At 40.7% G+C, this 10108-nt stretch overlaps 1 protein-coding gene across 2 annotated transcripts in view; it reads right to left on the bottom strand.

The window, feature by feature from the left end:
* MORC2 (MORC family CW-type zinc finger 2) overlaps positions 1-5046 on the bottom strand; it is a 111252-nt gene extending 106206 nt beyond the window's left edge. Inside the window, exons 1-3 of one of the 2 annotated variants that reach the window (XM_006028088.3) lie at positions 4039-5046; positions 793-827; positions 1-57 (exon numbers count right to left, since the gene is read on the bottom strand). The gene's annotated coding sequence lies outside the window, so the exon portion shown is untranslated. The remainder of the gene's footprint in view (positions 58-792; positions 828-4038) is intronic. The other variant, XM_006028089.3, reaches the window with a different exon arrangement.
* Positions 5047-10108: the final 5062 nt, after the last annotated feature.

Genomic DNA, 10108 nt, shown 5'->3' with positions numbered 1-10108 from the left:
CTGCTCCATCATCCAAAAAACAAAGCATGAATCTTCCTCGCAAATCTTCGCGTTTTTCTACAAGATAAGAATAAATAGAACCATTAAATTCAAACAGGCACCAGAAATAAGATTTGCACAAAATGGGATACAATTATCAGTCTCCAAAGCACAGCACACAGAACATTATGATCTCAGGACAGCCCAAAGTTCATATGGATTTGTTAGCTTTTACCATTATGAAAAGATCCCCCCCACATGTTCAGCACCAAAATAAAGATGATAAAACTCACATGCAAAATAATATTTAAAACAAAGTAGAGAGAGAAGCCATGTCTGAAATTACTGATAAGGAATTATTAATCTGGCTTCAATCTGAATTTAGTAGAATCCTCTATCAATGCAATACTTCTCTGATCACTTTACTTCATCTCTCCTGTTGGATTCAGAAGAACATTACATGCAACAAATTTGAAGGTACTATTAAGAAGACACTTAAACAGTAACAGATCCAGCAAGTCCTTATCAGCAGGGATCTACTCAAACTGTGATTTGATGGAAAAAATCACGAAATCGGGCAATGTCCACAAAATTCACAGGGAAAAAAATGTGCTAAAAATAAGCCTGTCAAAATGGTGGCTGGCCCCATGATCTGCCCGCAAAATCGGCTGCCTGCCTCCTCGATTTGGGTAGACCCCTACTTATTAGTTTCTATGTCCATAACTTGCTATATTTATTTTCCAGCCCTTTCTTTCTCAGTCACTAGCTAATAAGTGTTGCTGCCATTCTAGAAAAGACAAGAGTCTGACTTACCAGTATAAATATCTATCTTTGTGGCATCAGCATCTCTATGAAATAACAGAAACACAATTACCATCTGAAGGCGAATGAAGAAAGAGTCTAAGAGCGACAGCATGTATAAGTTGGGAACATCAACAGGAGTCATGAGCACAAATCAAAGCTTCAGCTCAGTTTACTGAAGACTGCGATAGTGAACAGGATTACAATGAGAAGACTTACATAAAGGCTGCAACTCAGCCCACCCTCCTTCATAGTAGGATGGGCAACCCAGGCAACACCTCGTTAGTTATTTCACATACCTTTTCCTCAAGCAAACCACCTCTTCAATGAGCCAGATGCATAGAGTCCAAACCAAAAATATCACCTATATACGTTTTATCAGTCAGTGGATATAAACTGCTGTTATACTCTGAGAAGCGAAAGTAGTATTATAGCACCCTAGGCATCTCTTAATGACTCCATTTATTTACAGAGTTATGTTTTATTTCTAGGTGCTAGTGCTGCCAACTTGATGCAGGTTCTTTCTGGGTACCTTATCATTAACAGTAAAGAGTTTAGAGACTAGAATTTACTCAACTATCCTGTGGAATATATTTTGAGCCGAAAGACAATTTACCTCCCACTTCTGTTACCCCTTCAAAGCCAGCCAATAACGGCAGAAGTCTAGCTTTCCACACAGAAGCAAACAGAAACCAAGTAAGAATATGCAGAGAGAGATGTGTTGACTAAAAGAAGCCATTTTTACATAGGAAGTTTATACTGCTGGAATTATCACTTTCACATTGCTATAGCTTAACTAAACATATGTGCTAATTTATTTTTTTTTATCATCTGTATAAGCCACAGCTGGAAACAAGGTAAAGGACTAACTGAAGAACATATCTGTTTCTCGATAGCAACCTGTTTTAATCAGCTCCCCAGATTATTAACATCATGGTTTCACTGCTATCAGCCTTCAACCTCAATTCTCAACATACTCTAACACCCAAACAGAAAACATGTAATTAGTTCAGGTATTGGGCAAGAACACATTGGACAATAGATGTGATTTAAACCTGAAATGCTTTAAGAGATTCTGCTACAGAAACAATACATATTCTAAAGACATTGTCCACAATTTAAATTTTGAGTTGAATATACGCCTTGCAAATCTTCCAGCTGCTCTTCTGTTCATCTGTGACCCTCAGTGATTTGTTCTGATTTCATCCTTTTTTTACACCACGGTCACCCCTAGACAACCATTAATTGTTTGGTCTCTGGAAGCTCTAATGCTGAATCATCATAAATCTATCCCTCTCCTCTGACCTCATCCATCTGGCATTTCTCCTTGGATGCCCACCCACTGCAACACTATGAAAATGGAACACAAACCTTCTTCTAAACTCTTCTTCCTCTATTTCGGTTAATTCATCACCCTCTTTCTTGTAAGCTAGGCACACAATCTTGCTGTGATTTATTATTCCTCTTTTCTTCCATTGTCATCAAGGCAGCCACCTCAACTTCTGCCTGTTCCAATTAAAATGCTTGTGTAGGCCTTCTATATCAGCCCAGATCTAAAATATCCTCCTCTTTTATGGTCTTCCTATGCTCCATCTCCTTTCCATCCAAAACAGTCAGGATATGGTATCGACATTCCTCTTCCTTACCTGCACTCCTCTCTGAAACCTCCCATAGAGGACTTCTCACCTTTGTTAAAAAGTACAAATTTCTCATCCATTGGAGATGGGCAGTGTTGTAATTGTTCTCATTTCTAACCACTCCGGCCTCTATCACCTTCCCTTCAACTACTCCCCTTATTTTCCATGCAGTCCTCCAAAACCTGGATTCCTTCCATGACCCAACACACCAGCTGTTCAACCTTTTCTTCAAAAACAACCTTAAAAATTTAATTTTGCAAAGCACACAAATACCGAACCACCTCAATAAACTAGCTATGACCAATTCTTTGAAAAAGTAGAAAACAGACCATAAAATGTAGATTTCTTTATCTGCTCAGATTTTCAGTTCCTTAGGACTGGAACACAGAATCAAAGAAAGGAACAGCTGGAAATAACCTCAGGAGGTCATCTGGTTCAACCGTCTGTCCAAGGCAGATTCATTCCTATCCAAATCATCCTGTACAAGTCCTTATCAAACTTATTCCTAAAAACCACACAAGCAACCCTGTGGCATTGCTACAATATGCATTGCCCCAAAACACCAAGAAACCCTAAACCTGCCACAGGTAAAGAAGGGCAATGAGGGCATTTGATAAATGTCCTGTTACCACAAGGTGTTGTTACAACACACTTGAGATATCCAAAGAGGACCATGCCCCCCCTGCTACAAAGGAAAGCAAAAACCCCTCACTCTGTCACACCAGTCTGACCACAGGGTAAAATTCCTTCCTGATCCCAAATGTAAGTGATGAGTCTGACATTGACTAGAAGGGAAAGACCTTCCAATCAGGAATTTCCAAGTTTCAGTCCTAGTAGGAACACTGGCACAACCCAGTCAAAACCCCATGGCTGGCTACAGCCAACAACAAATGCTTCTGAGGAAGCAAAAAAGAAGAAAAACAACAACCATGACACGTGTAGTAACAGGAGGGTAAAAATTCCTTCCCAGCAACCAGCAAAGTCCAGAAGCACAGGAAAAAAAAGCAAATACCCCCCCATTCTGCTCTGCAACCTAGGGACAGCAAACAATTCCACACACTGCATCCCATAACTGGAGAGCTAGAACTCCCCTTTCTGTAATTCTAAAGCCTCCATGAGCTTATCCTAGCCCCTTTTACCTTCTTTCACAACTAGACTGGTTGTGAAGCTCTGCTTCATTCTCCTGCTGCTAAGCATAGTCCTCTCCAATATCCACCTGTTCTGGGCTGAGCTCTTATCTCCCAGTGATCTATGTATAAGGGGCCCCTGAGCTTCTAACCACTGCTCTTGCTCTTTACAGGACACTCCATGCATAGCTACTCCTAGTTCTTCCCCGACCAATGCTTACCCAATCTCTTCTTGAAAATTTCCAATGAAGGAGATTCTACAACTTCTCTAAGCAGTCTATTCCTCTGCCTCGCTGTTTTTAACAAAAGTTTTTCCTGCCTTCCTATAAAGGCCTCATGTCTTATGAACACAAACCATCACTATCGAAGTATAAAACAGGCTTCTACTTTCTCCTTAAGATCAACCAGAAGTGAAAATCATGCAAGTGCTTTCCATAGACAGACTTAATAAAAACAACGTAATTAACTCCTAGTACGAATACTCATATACATACCTGGCATTATCCACAAGCTCAGCAAGGGCACCAAACAAGAATTCATGAGTGGTTCTGAAATGTCAAACACAGTGAAACTCAGTAAAACTACTGTAATATTGACAAGGTTGTATCCTTTACTTAAATGAGAATGTGAGAAATGCTGGTTTAAATGACCATAATTTGGTTTTCTTGAGTCAAGCTGATGATGGGTTGCTTTCTTAATTAACTGCTTAGTTTTCTTCTGTTCTTTAGTCACACTAATAAGTAATGCACCACTAATTTCTTGTCTTGCTATACTGACAAGGGAGCAAGCTTGTTACAAATTAGTTCATTAGAAATTTTTTTAAATTCTTACTGAAATGCTCATTTAAGTAAAGGATACAACCTTGTCAGAATAATTGGAGGCAGCGGGACCATGTGCACCTGTGTGCAGAGACACATGCGGGCAGCATACAGCGATGCTTGGTCGTGGGAGCTGCCCCAGGCGCCAGACACAGGTAAGTGTATGGGGAGCAGGAGGAAGAAGTCCAGGGGACTATCTGGAGGGTTGGTACCCATACATGGAGGGGCATGCACTCACTGCTCATGCTCCAGCCCAAGCAGAACAGGGGCAGCTAGGGAGCCCCCTCCAGCAGGGCTGGGGGGGCGGGGGACTGCAGATCAGGAGTGAGGGCACCTGCATGGCCTGCGTGGGGGAAAGCAAGAAGCTGTGGCTTGGGAGTGAGGGGCACCAGCAGGACCAGGGGGCTGTGGATTGGAAGTGATGGGCACTGGCAGGGGACTCTGAGTCTGGACAAGCCAATCTTGGCAAATGGGTCCCAGAAGAAAAAAGGTTGAGAACTGCTGATTTAAACTGTTATCAAGTATCAGGTAAGGGGAAAAAAATGTAGAGCTAGCTATATTAAGAGAGATCAGCACAGCTGATCACTGAATAGTAGCCTTTTATCAATAGGTAAATCAATACATATTAACCACAAATTACCACATTTACTTGAATGCAAGATGACCCTGAACTTAAGACAGGGATGGGCAAAATACGGTCTGCAGGCCAGATGCGGTCCGCAGGCCAGATGCGGTCCACCAGGACATTCTATCTGGCCTGTAGGGTCCCTAAAAAATTTAGAAAATTAATATTAACCTGCCCCTGGCTGCCTGTCATGCGGCCCTCGATGGCTTGCCAAAACTCAGTAAGCAGCCCTCTGCCCAAAACAATTGCCCGGCTCTGACTTAAGATGACCCCTCCCCCCAGTAATTAGATTCTATACATGGAAATGTTATCCTAGCTTGTGTCTGACCCCCACCACCTCTGCCTCCCCCTCAGCCTCTGCTCCCTTACCCCCTCCTAACTTCCAGGCTCTGCTCTATGCCAGCAGGCTCCGTTCCCATTCTAGCCTGGGGCACACCTGTGATGTTTGCACCCTGCAGTTACAGGGATGGGCTGAGACTATGCTCAGTGCCCCAGGCTGCAGCATGGATGGGGTGGGGTTAGGGCAGGGAACAGAGGCTGCATAGCAGGGGTAGATGGGGAGAGGAGGCTGCTGTGGGGGAGATGGCAGAGTGCAGAGATGAGGGGGGGGGGGGGAAGGCAGCAGCTGTGGCTATGACCTCAATCACAGGTAGAGGCTGGAGCCCAAGCCACAGCAGCCGGCTACCTTCCCCACCCCCCTCTACAGATATCAATTCTAAGACAGGGGCTTCTCCTTCCATGTTGAGGGGAGGATGGGGCTCAACTTAGAATTGAGTAGATACAGTACTTGCCACACTTTCAGGCATTAAAAATGGCAATGCTTTATACATGTAGCATGCATTGACAATGATTACATTGTGCAAAACTTGACAGTTTTTTTCTTATAAGGATTTCTTCGAATTCCAAAGATCACATTTTTTATTAGCAGGCACTCTATTGGTTAATAAGTTTATTACTGTTGAGCAAATCAAGTGAGATTTTTCAGGGAAAACTGTGGTTGCAATTGTTGCTAATCCAGAAAAAGATGGACTTGAATTGGTATCGTCTTTAGCTTTAAGAACATGGTCCAATACATTTTTCAAAATTAAGCTTGTTTAGATAAATCTCAGTTCACTAATGCTGAAGATTATAATATTTGAGTCCAAAACCTCATCAGCTTTCATCAGAGATGCTCAATTTAAAATAATGTTATGTGTACTTCTCTCTCATCTTTATCTACAAAATATTCCACTTCCTCTTGAAGGCTTTAAAAGAGCATAGTTTTTTTTCCAAGCACCCATGGATGTAAGGCTTCAATTGTCTGTCCATGGGATTAATCTTCAAAAGTTAACCTGCTGTTTCAAATAGACTGTATTTATGAAAATTTCAACTAAACTAAAGAAACAGGAGGAAATACTGTTTCGCATCAAATTTGATTAACCAAGCAATTTAGATTAGGACTAAATACTCCAAAAATGCCAATAGATAGCCTCTAAGTTGCTTTTACCAATTTAACAAATAAAGGTGGGTTGTCAAACTAGTCTCCTGAATAAATAAACTCATTTAGAAATGGTGAATAATCTTGTGTATTCCCTAAAAACGTCATTAAAATTAACTCAACGGTTTAGTTCCAATGGGAGTAAAAATAAAGTAATGCCAATTGAAAGACTAATTCCACAAAAATTTAAAAATTCCCTAGGCTTGGTTTTCCTAAACTCTTTACCATTTAGGGACAACTATGGAACTCTAAAAATTCATCCAAATTTACCTAAAGAATTTACCACACAGGAAATGGGTGCATCAGAATTTTTATATATTATGCTTTCTTGGCACTATTATATAATATGTACCCCTTAACACTTCAAATTAAAAAGTTTAGCTGATCAAATATTTAATATCCCACTTTGAGATGAAACTCAGGGAGCTGCAACATAATTTAAACAGTTTAATCTACTAAGAGAAATATCTCAATTGAAAAGTGCTTATTTTGTGAACACAGCTTGCAGGGGTATCTCTACATGGTCTGACTTTATAACTACTAAAGGAAGATTAGAAGTCAGTTCCTCATTACTATCTCATGTTAGCAACAGAACTATCCTCTTATGTTATTACTGTATACCCATCAACTGACCTGTCAAATTTTTTAGGTGTGAAAAGAAAACATTAATCTACACAGCTAGGGGCGCACCAATATATCGGTTGGCTATCAGCTCAGCACCAATAAAAGGAGAAATGACGTTATCAGCTATCGGCGTTTTTTGGTCGTTGTAGCCGATAATTACGGCTGTGTGCCCAGAGCACTCTGGCAAGTGTAGTCTGGTCCCTACTCCCTGCCACTGGCCCAAACCCACAGAAGACTATAGGTCTCGGCAAGTAGCAGGAGAGGGACGCAGCACTGGGAAGCGGTTACAGGGTGCCATGCTCAGCAAAGGGACTGTTACCAGCTCCTCCTGCTGCTGCCATGGCAACGCTGCACATGCAGCAGGAACCCGAATGCCAGGGCTGCTGTGGAGATGTTGGGCTATGCACAGGCAGGGTAAGGTGCCATACCAGGGACATTCTGCTCCACTGGGCATCAAATGCCTTTGCAAAAGTGGCTTCTCCCTGGTGGCCACAGGAACTCAGCTGCGCATGGCCCACAGGCACTGAGGCAGTGGCATGCTCTGGGGTTCCAAACACACACAGTGCTGCTGTCTATACAAGGGTCTGCCTCACCCGCCCGGGGAACAGGGCTGCGGGCAGGAGCCGTGAGCTAGGGGGCAAAGTGAGTGGGAGTAAGGTGGTCACTTCCTTCCTCATCAAGGGCCAGAGAAGGCAGGAGTGCATGAAATAAAAGCAAAACAAACAAACAAAAAGGTCTGTCAGTTGTCTAAAATGCCCTGCACTACTACTAAATATCAGTTATCAGATTAGCATCGGCCAATATGGTTGTTAAATCATCAGCTATCAGTATCGGCCAAGAAAATTTTTCTCGGTCCACCCCTTCATACAGCTTACTTTTTAAATTCAACACGCAGCTATTTTAAAAGTAAAATTAACTTTTATTCTATGTAAGTAGTAAAAGAAAGTACTAGTTAATGGACCAGACTTAGTTTTAACTTGTCTGCAAATATTTACTCCTGGCTCACAGTTGATGTCAGAATACAACTTGGTGGCACAAACAGAGTTAGCTATTCATGACAAACACATTCAAACACAGAGCCAAGTTATCAAGGTCCAGATGCATTTTTGTGTTCTTCTAAGGTATCATTATAAACACATACATATCCATATACGTATACTTCATTTCGCTATAAAATAATAAACACATAGTAGCCTTTCAATTATTTTTACAAAAAGGATTTGTGCAGGCTGTTGGTATTAGGCAGCCATAATGAGCTGTGTATTCGTTTTCAAATCACACTGCCCTACTTTTTCATGAAAGGACCTCGAAGGAATTGTCTAAAATTTAATACAAGATTTAGGTTTTATCTATACTGGGAAAATGAGTTAAGAGTTTTTAAAAATACATTAAAGTGGTTTAATTAGCATGTTATTCAACACTTTTAACATCAAGTACAGGCAAAGAAAACCACAATTTAGCATATAAACAAGTTATGCTAATGATTAGTCACTACCCCAAAATTAACAGATTGATTTTTAAAAGGTAACATCTACCTGAGACGGAAAGCAGTGCTCAGCATGCTGATTGCAGAACAGTTTTTTTGTTTGGTTTTTTTAAATCGCATTCTATTTTCTAATAGTGAAAACCTTAAGGAGATAATTAGGAAAGTATAAAACACAGTCTGCACTTCCACAACAAAACTTCATCAAAAACTGAACTGCAATGAGTATCTGGCTTTCACTGTTGCAATGATACCCAAGAAAAGGTGAACTAAAACTAAACTCAGGCAGCATTTGCTTCCTCAGTTTGTACCTATCTGAAAGGCAAATGCTAGTCATCCCAAAGGCTAATTATGAAATTAAGCTTAGAAGTCTAAATCCTGATATTACTTCACTGTCAATCGATCTCCTTCAGCAGAAATATACAACTTCTGGCCTCAAAAAAACCTTTTCACCAAAAACCCCAAATGGAAGCCCCAAAAGCCTTCCAGGATGCAATTATGCACCGCAAAATCTACGGCATAATAAAGAGAGAAAGTGTGGTGACTCTGTAAAAACAACTGAATGTAAAAAGTGCATCACTTAAAGCCCAGCAATATTTTCATTTAAATGATTAGAAACAGCTATTTTTCGTAGTTGAAACAGATGCTGCACAATTTTCTTTTTACCATAGTGGAGCAACATCCAAGTGGAGCAACTTGGAAGTTTGCAGCAGAATTTAAAATTCAGCTTTCCATGAAGTATGACATCTCATTTTACTAGTTGGTAAGATTGAGGTGTATGCATGATATATACAAGTTAATTCAGTGACAGCACCAGGGAATTGAACCGAGTCCCAAATCTCAGTCCTCATATAGCAACCAGTAGGCTTCACACAGCATTCATAGCATCTAGGCCAATTACAGGGTAAAGTAAGGTCTGAAATTACAGCACCATTGTCCCCCAGATGACACAGTGCCATTACCCCTGTGGCCAACTTATTTCTGTCATCATCATCCATGGAAGGAATTGCCTTCCATCAAGAGATATAAACAATGTGCAACTTAAGTGTCTCTCTCTCTCACTATTTTTTTTTTAATTAATGGAACAAAATACAAACACATTCACAAGGTACTTTTGAATGAAGCACAATATAAAATTCAGCAAAGTTTCTATGCTCTAGTTCTATCAGTAGAGGTGTAAAGGAGACCAATGACACTCCACCTCTCTCTCACTTGTTTTGAAAAAGGAGACAAAACTTAGAACTGCACATTTTTCTTCCTACTTAAACTAGCAATCTCTTCCACAAAGGGAGTCAAAGAGATCCAGTGACCTGCTGACCAGAATGTGCACAACCCATCAGAGTTCAGCATCTTTCTATCAAAGCATGTTGCTGCAAGAACAATAAAATCTTGTGCTTCACAACTGAATTTCCTCTGCCACGCAGCATTATGTAAATTATTATATGCAGGTTTCTGATGGGCCTTCACTAATTCAGCAGAACAAACTTTTATTTTCCTAAAATACAAATATCATTGACTCCAGGCATAGTATCAGTTA

This window comes from Alligator sinensis, unplaced genomic scaffold (genome assembly GCF_000455745.1).
Source record: "Alligator sinensis unplaced genomic scaffold, ASM45574v1 scaffold642_1, whole genome shotgun sequence".
Lineage (NCBI taxonomy): Eukaryota > Metazoa > Chordata > Crocodylia > Alligatoridae > Alligator > Alligator sinensis.
Note: the sequence above shows the minus strand (reverse complement) of the source record. Positions and strands in the feature narration are given on the sequence as shown.